We start from the raw sequence: 13,144 nt of genomic DNA, 5'->3' as shown, positions 1-13,144 counted from the left end.
CAATCCAAAGATGTGCAGGTTAGATGGATTGGCCATCAGAAATGCAGTATTATAGGGGTGGGTCTGGGCGGAATGCTGTTTGGAGGGACAGTATGGACCCGATGGTCTGAATAGCCTGCTTCCACAGTACTGATTCTATCTGAGTCTGAATTGTTTGACCCTTTATCCTGAGGTTATGATAACTAATTCTCCAGTTGTGGGAAACAATTTACCATAACAATAAAGTCAACCTCCATATGTCTACATTTCAGAGAGTCTAGGCCCATTCTACACAATCTCTTCTCTTAGGACAGCCATCTAGTTGTATGTCTGCAATGCTCATTGCTACCAATTTGTGTTTGGATTAGTTTGCTGCCAGTATCCTTTTTGCTTAATGGGTCCAAGCACCTTGTTTAAATTGGTAGAAGGAAAATCAGTTGATGCCTAACAAGAAAAGGTTCTTGCCTTAAACAAGGTTGAGATCATCCCATGTAAGCAATTGGACATGAGTTACTTTAGCAAGTTAGACATCATTGCCAAGACTATTGGCAGATTTACGGATACATATATCTTCATTCTGCAAGATACTAAAATATTCTTCCACACTGATCCTCTGAAGAGTAACCGCAACCGCCCCCCCATTGCCTTCTCCTAATACTCTACATTGCCCCTGATTGATGCACCTAATCAAGACATCCCTGTGGGCAATTTAGCATGGTAAGTCACCCAATCTGCACATCTTTGGACAATGGGAGGAAACCCACACAGACATAGGGGAATATGCAAACTCCACGCAACAAGTCACCCAAGGCGGGAATTGAACCTGGGTCTCTGGTACTGTGAGGCAGCAGTGCTAACCACTGAGCCACCATGTCACCTAAAGGCTTTGCAAGACCTTATGTGATGGAAGGTGTGTGATGTCATTTATTTTAGAGTTTGGACTTTCGACTGTTTGCATGTGGGTTTTGATATGTGTATGTATGAGTGGGTTTAATGATTAACTTGTCAGTAACTCTGGATACATGATTTTCTTTTAACAAACATGACAAAGGGATTCCTTGAGATGATAATTAGAATTTGTTTGCATTTGGAAGAAGTTTACAAGTGAACCTTAAGAAGCATTTTTTGTTTTCATTTTGGAAGGATCTTTTGTTCTGAAAAAAATGCCATAATTTTCAAAAACTTTTAGTTTCATTTTGCAAAAGTCCTGATTGAAATTCGATGTTTGAAGCAGCTTCTCCTAGAGAAAGGAGTTAGTCCAAAAATGTTAGGAAATGTGTTGCCATAATGTGAGGACTGTAATTTGGAAGTTCCATACCAGATGTGTTTAGTTACATATCTGAAAGAAGTATTCCAAACCAAAAATGTCATAGAATGAGATGTGTGAATTCCCAAGGAAGAGGCGATCTCACTTTCCAAACTAGAAATTAAAAGAAACACCTGAATCAAACCTATGAACAGGAAAGCGAAGGGAATTCTCTCTGGTGTTTGACTATTATGATGTGATGGTGTTCAGAGAGATGGAATTGTATTTTTGCTGAGTGTTTTGAAATCTTTCAGATTGTGCTTTTCATTAATAGCTTGGCTTCTATCTTCATTGCTTCTACACAATAAACTTCTATTTTATTGTTAAAACGAAAACTGCATTGTTACATACCTGCATTTCATTGTAATATCACCTTGCTCAATAAAAACAAAACATAATATGATTGATCAAAACAGATGCAGCCTGGCATCTGGCTTTTTCTTGGATCATGAGATGTATAACATCATCTAACTGGATGGAGCTCATTTCACTTTCCAATGTCTTTTTTACATTGGTGCCTGAAGAAATGGTTCTCATCCCAGGAATGAATGCAATGAAACTCCAAGGCCAGAAATCCTTCTTTATGTAAGGTGATGAGACTGTACAACTTAGTAAATGGGGTAGCAGCCAGATCTTACATAATATATTAGCCATATCCAGGGGTTAGTTTGGCCAAAGAAGATGCTGAATGAATGCAATACTCATCAGACTAGCTCGTTTGAAAGTGTGCAATCAGTTTTAAGTGTGAATGAGTGGCTGAATATTTAAGAGACTATGAGTACTGTAAGCTAACGTACAAATATACAAATTAGGAACAGAAGTCAGGTATTCGCCATGCTACCCCCCCCCCCACCCCACCCTCACCCCATCCCATCCCCAAGCCTGTTCCGCCGATTCGTGAAATTGCTGATCCATCTGTGTTTTGATTCTTATAACCCTTAATTTCCTTGCCATGACAAGAATCTAACTGACATCACTTAACTTCAACCTAAAGCTCTTCAAGGAGAAATGCATATGTCTGCAATCATTGCTGGATGTGATTGTAGAACAGAGGGTCAGCAAAAAAGAAAGATCGAATCTTGGCAAAACGTAATAGAGCATGAGCCCCAAGACTTTTCAATGCTATGTTAGATGCTATAATTAAGGAGATCTGAGAGGATCAGGTATTACCAATTTGGTGGGGATCAAATTCTCTGAGAACCCGGATACAATGATGTTAATAAGTGCAATGACCTTACTCATTGGATAGGCATATGGAGGATAGTGGGCTAGTGTAGGTTAGGTGGGCTTGGATCGGCGCAACATCGAGGGCCAAAGGGCCTGTACTGCGCTGTATTCTTCTATGTTCTATATGATCAACATCAGTAAGTGCACCTTTGTTGCTATATTCGATATCGCACATTACTGAATTCATCACACCTACCAACAGCAATTTTAATGCATACTTTACCTTAGGAAGTCTTACTTACTCTCACATCATTAGCACCACTGCTTCCTATCCTCAGCTCAGAAATGTATTAACATGACAACCCGCTATTGAGTCACATTGCATGACTGTCATGGATAAATTTTTGTCTCTCCTATCAGACAAGATGTGTATAGCAATTACCAGATGGGGTGACAGATGCTACTCCACGTCCTTAAAGTCATTAATGAGAGGGAGCTCTGAATCACAGGAGTGGCTGTGATGGAGGCAACCATTAGCTGTGTCACTGAAAGCATTGAAGATGACAATATGGGCTGAGTCTCCTGCTGATTTGGTTAAGTCCAAGTTGTGTTGTTTTGGAGGAAATTCAGCCGTGAGGTCAGGTGAGATTTCTCATTGTGTCTCACTAAACCCACCTCATTAACCACATTTCCAATCCCTATGACACGAATCACATCAATTCTGGCCCTACCTTACTAAGTGCCAATGCCCTGAACAACTTACCACTCAGTGAACATCTCAAAATTCACGGGTACCCCTTGCATCTCTACCACCTTTAAAAGCCTGCTGTGCATTGTCAGTCCAGAGCAGCAACATGTAGCTCTTTATATCTGCCCGGATATGACAAACGGGGCAAATCAATGCCCCACAGTATGAGCAGTGACCTGGAGCTCCTGCTCGGGTGATGCATGGCTGGGACATCTTCATTCCCCAAAACCAGGAGATGGAAGCATGCAATGGGGTCCGAGGGTGTTGTTTGAGAAAGTCTGGAGGGATGCTCATCTCTGTCGGAAGAAAGTCAATGTCTTTCACCATTCCATCAACATAAGTACCACCTTTTTCTCTTTGATACTTCACACTTGGTCTATCTCTGCTTCTGTACTCAGTTCCTTCCAACATATACGCTCTACCACTGCCACTATTGCCCGCAACATCTTCTGTCACTCACTTGCTATCACTCACACCTCTGCTAACCTTGCCCTCTGTGGTGCCTTATCACTCACGTTGGACATTTCTGCACCCACACCCACAGTAATAGCCATACTACACATGCTCACCCAACCAGACAATGATGAAGGAGACGGCAGGTGGCAAATAAGTATCATTAGTCTCTCATATTTACAGCCATCAGCTCATCGACTGATATTGTGCGCACTGTGTGTGATAGCTAAGAGGCAGGATTTGCTGATGGTGAGATACAAGAACCAGGGACCAGGATAAAGATAACACAAACTCTGCTGTCGACAGCTCAGTGGAGGACTGAGGTAGGGATGCCTCAAGAAATGCACAATGAAGTGCTGAGTGCATTGGCAGGTTGCCCTGTCAGAAAGCTGCCGAACCTCCGAAGGAGCATGACAGAATGCAGCACCAACTTGGCATAGGGTTTTATGATGGGTCCTGATGTCATGCCTGGAAATGGGGCTCAAAGGTATTCACACTGTTGCAGCCTAGCAATGCCAAGAATGCTGAGGTATTGCCCTGGGCAGAGTCAATGGCACAAACCAGCTGCCTTCTCTTTGGATGGCCTACATGAGGCATTAGGCTCCACAAGCCTTTAAACACAGCCTGTGAAGCTCATAGCATTGTATAACCCCCACTGGATCAACAAAGCAACTTGGTTGAGGTTCTAGGTCTCAATCTTGGTTCTGGGTCTCGATCATGATTCTAGGTCTTGATCTTGGTTCCAGGTCTTGTTCGAGAAGGCATGCCAGGAGCAGCAGTAGGTATATCTCAATACAATGAGCCAACCTGGTGAAGATAAAACAAAGAATGCTGGAGGGTTATAGCAGATTTGAAGAGTTATGCTAGACTCGATACAGTGACTCTGTTTCTGTCCACACCTGCCGAGTGTCTCCAGCATTCTCTGTGTTTGTATCAGATTTCCAGCATTCCCAATATTTTGCTTTTATTTGGTGGAGATATAACAAAGGACTGCTTGTATGATGAACAGTGGAAGCTGTTTGCAATAGCAAGAGCTAAGGAATACTACAATCAATGGATCAGATCAAAACGCTGCAGTCCTCCCACATTCAGTTGTTTGTGGTAGTGAACAAGTGAACAACGAACCAGAGGAAGTGAATCCATAAACATCCCTATCGTCTGTGATAGGGGACGGGTGCAATGAATCAGTGTAAAAGATAAGGCTGAAGCATTTACAACAACCTTTAGCCAGAAGTGCCGAACTGATGATCCATCTCAGACACCTCCTCAGGTTTCCAGCATCAACATACTAGACTCAGGTATTTCAATTCACTCTGTGTGATATGAAACAATGGTTGAAGTAGTTATATAATATTTTCCTATTCTGCATTCAGGACACTCAGTAAAATTACTCAGACAAGTTCAAGGGGGCATAGCTTTAAATTAACAGGGGGGCATAGCTTTAAATTAAGGGGTGGTAGGTATAGGACAGATGTTAGGGGTAGGTTCTTTACTCAGCGAGTCGTGAGTTCATGGAATGCACTGCCAGTAGCAGTGGTGGACTCTCCCTCTTTATGGGCATTTAAGCGGGCATTGGATAGGCATATGGAGGATAGTGGGTTAGTGTAGGTTAGGTGGGCTTGGATCGGCGCAACATCGAGGGCCAAAGGGCCTGTACTGCGCTGTATTCTTCTATGTTCTATGTTCTATGTAATCAATCAGGAAATAGCTGAACAGATCATTTTCATTGAAATCTCTTTTAAAAATAAATACTGTATTATTATAACATTGGCAATGAGTAACTGCAAATAGAAGCACACATTTACAGCTAAGTGATTAAAGCGTTCCTGAGAAGTGCCTGACTTTGCTCTCCTCACGCTGTTGACTTCCACAATGTGATGTTTTCTGTGGACTGTATTTCTTGTTTGAAGCAACTTCTTCAAAGTTTGACAGCTTGCCATAGAATGCAGTACAGGGCAGGTCAAAATTCACTCACACAAACTGATCCACCTTCATGGCAGAAAAACTGAAAAATAATTCAGCTGGTGACCAAAATGCATTTATGACGAGAGAGTGCATGTTAGCTGCAATAGCTTAGTTGGGAATGTGTTAGATTGCTCATCTAAAGGTTCCCTGGTTCAATTCTACATTTTGGCTGAACAGGCAGCTCTTTTCAGTGTTTTGTTATAGGGCTGTTGTGATGCTGTGGTAATGTTCTTATCTCTTGACCAAGAGGCCAGGTTCAAGTCCGACCTGTTCTGGAGGTGCATAATAACATCATGGAACAGATCAACTGGAAAGTATCTAAAACCACGTTCCACAAGCACTATGCTGCCTCGTAAGCACATATCAAACATGACTGACTTGACATATCTATGTGTTCTTTTATCTTGTGGTCTATGGCATGAATAACAATTCTCACACCTTTCAGAGCTGGGCACTGTGATTTGTTTAGGCTGATCTCCCAAAATGTCGTGGACTTTTGCCTTTTGCAAGGTATTTAAATATGATGAGGCAGTATTTCAGTTAGCTCCCATAATGTAAGAATGAGACTAAAAGATTCAACAGATATTTATTAAAGATCCTGCTGTATAACTACATTACTGGTACAGAGATCTGAACTCCTAGATTAATAGTAAGCTAACTCGGTGGATTGTGTAGTGATTGTAACAAGGTCATCCAGGTGGACAACATAGAATATGAATTCCTTGGTTGGGGATGTTTATCTGGTCCAATCAGGGAGCTCTGGTTGAGAGATAAGAACAGGAGAGTAATCAACAGGTCCAGGCAGCGGGCCGTGGAGGGGGTCGTTAGGGCCGACTGCCTGCCCCTCTTCCGCGGTTACGTTAGAGCCCGGGTGTCCTTGGAGTGCCTGGAGTTGTTCAGGGTGAGGTGGGCGCCGCAGGGAGTGGAGTGCATTATTTCCCCGTCCAACTCTATTTTGATTTAGTCCCTACCCTCCCCTTCACTGTTTGATCACACAGCACTGCCCTTTGATGTGAAGGGCACTGCTTGTCACTGGCCACTCGGGTGTTTTTCTATCTTCCTGGTGGTGGAAAATTGAATAAAAATTCATGCACTTTGTGTCTTTCACTGTGTCTCACACCTGCGCACACACACACCATGGGTGCTAGGGAAAAAATAAGCACTACCGCGGTTAGACGGTAATGTGGGGGTTAAAAGAAAAGAAATAATAAACAGCAATGTTAAGGGCAAAAAAAAAGAACAGGAGTGTAAATGTTTATGGTAATGGACTCTGTGTACCAGAAAGGACTCTGTTGTTAGTAATTGATTGTGTCTTGTTGCTTGTTAGGTTATCACTTCCACTGGCTTGTGTCCCTGGGTCTGACAGGCCTTAATGTAAGCTGGGAGGCTCATAGGTCGTCCTGAAAGCTGTCACCCTGAGAGCCAGAGGGTAGGTAGGCCATCCTGTGAACCTGAAGGTTGGTAGGCTGTCTTGAAAGCTGGAGGGTGGGTAGGCCATCCTGAGCACTGTCGTCCCGAGAAGGGGTGATTGTGACGGGCTGTCCTAGAGGTGGTCGGAAGGTGTGTCAGAGCTGCTGAGAGCCAGAAGGTGCATAGGGGCAGGCTGAGATCTGGAAGGCTTGTGGGCTGTCCTGTGTGCTGTCGGCCCTGGTAAGGGGGTGGGCTGTCAAAGAGGTGGCGGGAAGGTGTGTAAGGCAGTCCACAGGCCAGATGGCACATTGGCGTGGGCAAGAGCCCGATGTTACGTAGGGGCAGACTGAGAGCTGGAAGGCCGGTAGCCTGTCCTCAGCGCTGTCACCCCAGGCAGGTACTGGGACAGGCAGTCCTTGAGGTGGCCAGAAGATGTGAAGGGCAGTTAGGGAAGCCGGAAGGTGGGTAGGCCGTCCTGACCGCTATCATCCTGGGGTTTTGGGGAAGCAGGGCGGGCTGTTTCAGAGGTGGTTGGAAGGTGAGTCAGGGAGGACCAAGAACTAGAAGGGGCATGGGGTGGACCGAAATCCAGAAGGCACATAGGTGTGGGCTGCCTTAGAGTGGCCAGCAGGTGGAAGGGATGGTGGGGGAGCTTGCTTTGTTGCTGGGGGTCTGTATTGTATGCGCTGTTGTTTTATGCAATTAGACTGTCTAGTATGTACAACTGTCATTGTTACTGTTTTGTTATGATTGAAACTGGGATTTGAGGTTCCTCATTTCCCTGAAAACTGGTTGAATGGTAGGGTTTGGGGCCTGGCTTTGCCATTCCTCTTTCTTGTAAAATTGCTGTTTCTCTGTATACAGCCGTTAATGTTAAATGTTTTATAAACTGTATTGTTCAATAAAATAAAACTTAAAAAAGGAGCAGGAGTGTCAGACATCCTGTTCACTCTGAGAGCTGCCTCTGAGGGAGCTGGATCAGTGTCAAAGACTCTCCATGAGTAAATTAAAGGTGACTTGATATATTAGCCTCTATGGAGTTATTTAAGGCTGGATGACTGGTTCATGATTCAGAGTGGCACCAGTAATGTGGAGGTCCTAAAACAGAAAGTGCTGCAGTAACTCAACATATCTGGAAGCATGTGTAGAGAAAAAGCAGAGTCACTGTTTTAAGTCCAAAGACCCTTCTTCAGAAATGTGAAGGTCCTTCCTTCTTGACCTTGTACCTTGCTTGAGATTACATTACATTACATTACATTACAGTGTGGAAACAGGCCCTTCGGCCCAACAAGTCCACACCGACCCGCCGAAGCGTAACCCACCCATACCCCTACATTTACCCCTTACCTAACACTACGGGCAATTTAGCATGGCCAATTCACCTGACCTGCACATCTTTGGACTGTGGGAGGAAACCGGAGCACCCGGAGGAAACCCACACAGACACGGGGAGAACGTGCAAACTCCACACAGTCAGTCGCCTGAGGGAATTGGACCCGGGTCTCTGGCGCTGTGAGGCAGCAGTGCTAACCACTGTGCCACCGTGCTGCCCGTGAATTTAACTGGATGTGGTGACTATCCAGTTAAATTCATCATTAATTGTTTTGTCGAATGACAGAGTAGGACTATGGGGATTACTGCTCCTACTGCATCTGGTGCTACCTTGCGGTCACTGCCCATTTCAATTCCCCCTCCCCCTCTCCTCTCCTCCTCCCACTCCCCTTCCCACTCCCCCTCCGACATGTCCATCCTGTATACTTGCTCTGAGACCTAGCACAGTAGCTATTTTTACAATTTGATTCATTTGCGCTTTGCTTTTCCTTTGCTGTTGATTTCAAAAGAACATGCGTTTAATCTGTCATGAATTGTCAGAAATTATTTGTAGACATTGGTATTAAATTCCCTGATTAGGGAATTACATAATCAATCGTGAGCAGCCATAATAGTATTAACTATGAACTCATTTGTTCCCAAAGAAATGCTTTGTTTCCTGTTGACCAAAGCACAATGTTTGACTCATTTTTTTCTCTCTTCTGACCAGAGATTATAAATAAAGGCTGCTTCTCCATGTTATTTAAACAGTTCCTACTGTATTTAATTACCTTTAAACAGATGGTCAGAACAATGTCAAACCTTGCACATGGGTTGTGGTGGGCTGTTGAGGAGTCAGAAGGTGGAGTTTAATTTAATGGCTGATGTCATTAGCAATCATCGCTAATGAATATGATTATCCACTTAGGAAACTCCATGTTATTCATCACAGGTTCTGTGTGTCCTGTTTAGCCAGGTCTTGACAGCCCACCTCTGACCACACATTTAGAGAGTCATAGAGACGTACAGCATGGAAACAGACCCTTCGGTCCAACCCATCCATGCCGACCAGATATCCTAACCTAATCTAGTCCCACCTGCCAGCACCCGGCCCATAACCCTCCAAACCCTTCCTATTCATATACCCATCCAAACGCCTCTTAAATGTTGCAATTGTACCAGCCTCCACCACATCCTCTGGCAGCTCATGCCATACACATACCACCCTCTGTGTGAAAATGTTGCTCCCATAGGTCTCTCTTATATCTTTCCCCTCTCACCCTAAACCTATGCCCTCTAGTTCTGGACTCCCCACCCCCAGGGAAAAGACTTTGCTTAGTTACCCTATCCATTCCCCTCATGATTTTATAAAACTCTATAAATTCAACCCTCAGCCTCTGACACTCCAGGGAAAACAGCCCCAGCCTAATCAACCTCGCCCTATAGCTCAAATCCTCCAAACCTGGCAACATCCTTGTAAATCGTTTCTGAACTCTTTCAAGTTTCACAACATCTTTCTGATAGGAAGGACACCAGAATTGCATGCAATATTCCAACAATGGCCTCACCCATGTCCTGTACAGCCACAACATGACCTCCCAACTCCTGTACTCAATACTCTGACCAATAAAGGAAAACTTACCAAATGCCTTCTTCACTGTCCACTTTCCAGGAGCTATGAACCTGCACTCCAAGGTCTCTTTGTTCAGCAACACTCCGTAGGACCTTACCAGTAAGTGGATAAGTCCTGCTGAGATTTGTTTTCCCAAAATGCAGCTCCTCACATTTATCTGAATTAAACTCCATCTGCCACTTCTCAGGTAGTTTTGAGAGGTGGGATTGATCCATAGCCTTGAGCCCACTAACATTCCTTTCTCTAGTTCCTTTTCCTTACTTCTTCTTACCTGTGGATGTTCTCAAAGAATTGTGTCCTTCCCTGTATGAGTTCTCTCCAAGTCTAATTCTTCTTGAACCAGTCTCTCCAATCTATGTTACATTTCTTCAGGTAAGCCTTCAGGTAGTCTATGAAATACTTCCTTTCTCTTTTTCTCGTTCGAGTGCCTACGTGAAGATGATCTGCTTGGGTAGTTGGAACTCAAACACGTCCCAAGCCCAGGTTTCAGGTGATCATGGCCTCAATGCTGATGCTATTGGCTGCTGCAAAGATGCTGATGTCAGTATGTCTGACCTCCAGGATGATGTGGAGAGTCCATCTCAAATAGCATTGATGGTACTCCTCAAGGGTCTTGAGGTGGCGTCTATACATCGTCCAAGTTTTGGAGCCATATAGAAGAGTTAGAAAGCACAAGGATCTTGGGTCTCAGCATAGTCGACAGTCATCAAAGACACTCATCCCCAAACATCCGAAGATAGGCACTTGCAGATTCAATACGCTGTTTAATCTCCTCATCGATGTCAGCCTTAGCTGAGAGCTAAATGCCGAGGTAAGAAAAATGTTTCACATTTGGGAGGATTTTCCTGCTCATCTAATGGAGGGATGGAGCCGAACCTAGCCCTAGGACAGATTGGTAAAGGAATTTTTAAGTATGAGGCTCAGACGAATGCTTTGGTCTGCTTCCACAAAGGCATTCAGTGAGGCTTGAAGATTCTCTGCTGACAGAGCAGAGATGACATTGTCACCCTCATAGTGAAGTTCCGCAAGGGAGCTCAATATCATTTTATTCTGAGATTTTAACTTTACCCTCTCTCCTGTAGACAATGTCTACACTGGGAAGCTTTTCATGACAAAATGAAGAGCAGTGGTGAGGAAGATGGAGAAAAGGGTGGAGGAGATGACATTTCCTGCTTGACACTGTCTTGACCTCAAAGGATCTTACCATTGGTGAGGACCATTGCCAATACCTTGTGGAGGATGTAGAAGATGTTGATAATTTTCACTGGACAGCCAGCTTTTGACATGGACTTCCACAGCACTTCCTGATTGATTGAGTTTAAGCCTTAGTTAGGCCAATGAAGGCCATGTTGAGTGATTGGTGTTGTTCCTGGCATTTCTCTTGGAGTTGCTGAGCCATGAAAATCATGTCCACAGCTCAAAGGTTTGGATGGAAACCACATTAGCTTTCAGGAGAAATTTCCACAGGACTGGGAGAAGGTATCTCATGGGAATTTGGGGTACGAATTCAAGTAATGGAGAGTTGTAGGGTTTAGTTAGCTCAGTTGGCTGGGTCAAGGTTCAATTCCTGTAACAGCTGAGGTTACTATGAATGTCCTATTTTGTCAACCTAGCCCTTTGCCTGACCCTCAGATTAAACTACCATGAAGTGTCTCTCTAATAAAAGAGTGGGATGGGCAGTGTAACCTAACTGATTGAGAGACAGCATCAGGTGACATGTTAACAACTCACAACATCATATGATGAGAAGAAAGTTAGTCAGAGCCCATGGTGGTCAGATGCTTGTTTTGGGTAATTCTGAACGGAAGCTTCAAATGCTAGAATGGTACCAGGAGTTTGGTTTGAAGGTGACACTGTTTCCACAATTTGCAATTGCTGAGTGGTCAACATTTAAAGATGGAGGTGGAAAGGACATTGACAGAATAGCCCAAATCCTGACAGTCCATTACTTTTGGAATTGTTCAGAAACCTGTCTATTTGTGCACAAAGGTGTGCTTTACAAATTTTGCAATCTGTTATGGACAAACTAATTTAGTGTTCTTTATCATTTTGGATCACAGACCAATTTGGGGTTACATTTTGTGCTGAATAAAGTTGTGTGTCTTCCATTTATCTGATATGTATAGTGCTTTCTTCCCATTCAATGAGGACAGGTCATAAATGTTGGTCCAACGAGTAATGTCCACATCAATGAAGGAAGAAAATAAATAAATAATAGATTAAAAAAGGCAATAGATACATAAATAAAATTACCTTTAATTCCATTACTTGTCTTACAATATAACTTCTTTTATCATTTATAACTGTATTTTTATTACTATTTTGATTATCATTGTATTAAAAAAAACTGTTTTAAAACATTATTGGGTATTTATGCAATGTGCAAGTTTTTACTCCGAGCCTCAGTGAGAATGTCAAAAGTCATACAACACCTAGGTTATAGTCCAACAGGTTTATTTGACATCACAAGTTTTCAGAGCATTGCTCTTTCATCAGGTGAAGTAGAAGGAAGCAGACAGGCACAAAATTTATAGTCAGAGCAATTAATGGAAAGATAATACCAGATAATTAAGAGTATCAACAAAAAGTACAAACAGTGTGAATGGATTGTGAATAGGCTGAATGACAAGTTTTTGCAGGTGATCAAAAGTGTCAAATGGTGAGATTAAAGTGTTAATAGCTAAATAGCAAGTGAATTAGACGTCAATAACAAATTTGTAATTATTTCTCTGCCTTAATTAGTCAGTTCATAAGTCATCCCTTCATTTGGTATTCAGCTGTTGACACTTTACTCCCACCATTTGACACTCTTAATCACTTACATACACTTGTTATTCAGCCTGTCGACACTCTGCACACATCATTTATACTTATCTGTTGACACTCTTAATTATCTGGAATTATTTTGCCATTATCTCTCCACCTATAAATGCTGTGCCTGTGGTCTTCCCTCCGCTTCACCTCACAAAGGAGCAGTGCTCTGAAAGCTTGTGATTTCAAATTAAATCTGGAAGACTATAACCTGCTATCACGAGATTTCTGACTTTGTCCACCCCAGTCCAACATCGGCACCTCCACTCAATGGGAATGCAAAAAAGACATCGACAAGTTGGTGGAGTGAATGGATAGCTGACAGATGAGATTCGGTGCAGAAAAGTGAGAGGGGATGAGT

This window comes from Chiloscyllium plagiosum, unplaced genomic scaffold (genome assembly GCF_037043375.1).
Source record: "Chiloscyllium plagiosum isolate Xiang-an unplaced genomic scaffold, Cpla_swu_hap1 HiC_scaffold_29, whole genome shotgun sequence".
In the NCBI taxonomy this organism is placed as follows: Eukaryota; Metazoa; Chordata; class Chondrichthyes; order Orectolobiformes; family Hemiscylliidae; genus Chiloscyllium; species Chiloscyllium plagiosum.
This window is presented reverse-complemented; position numbering follows the sequence as displayed.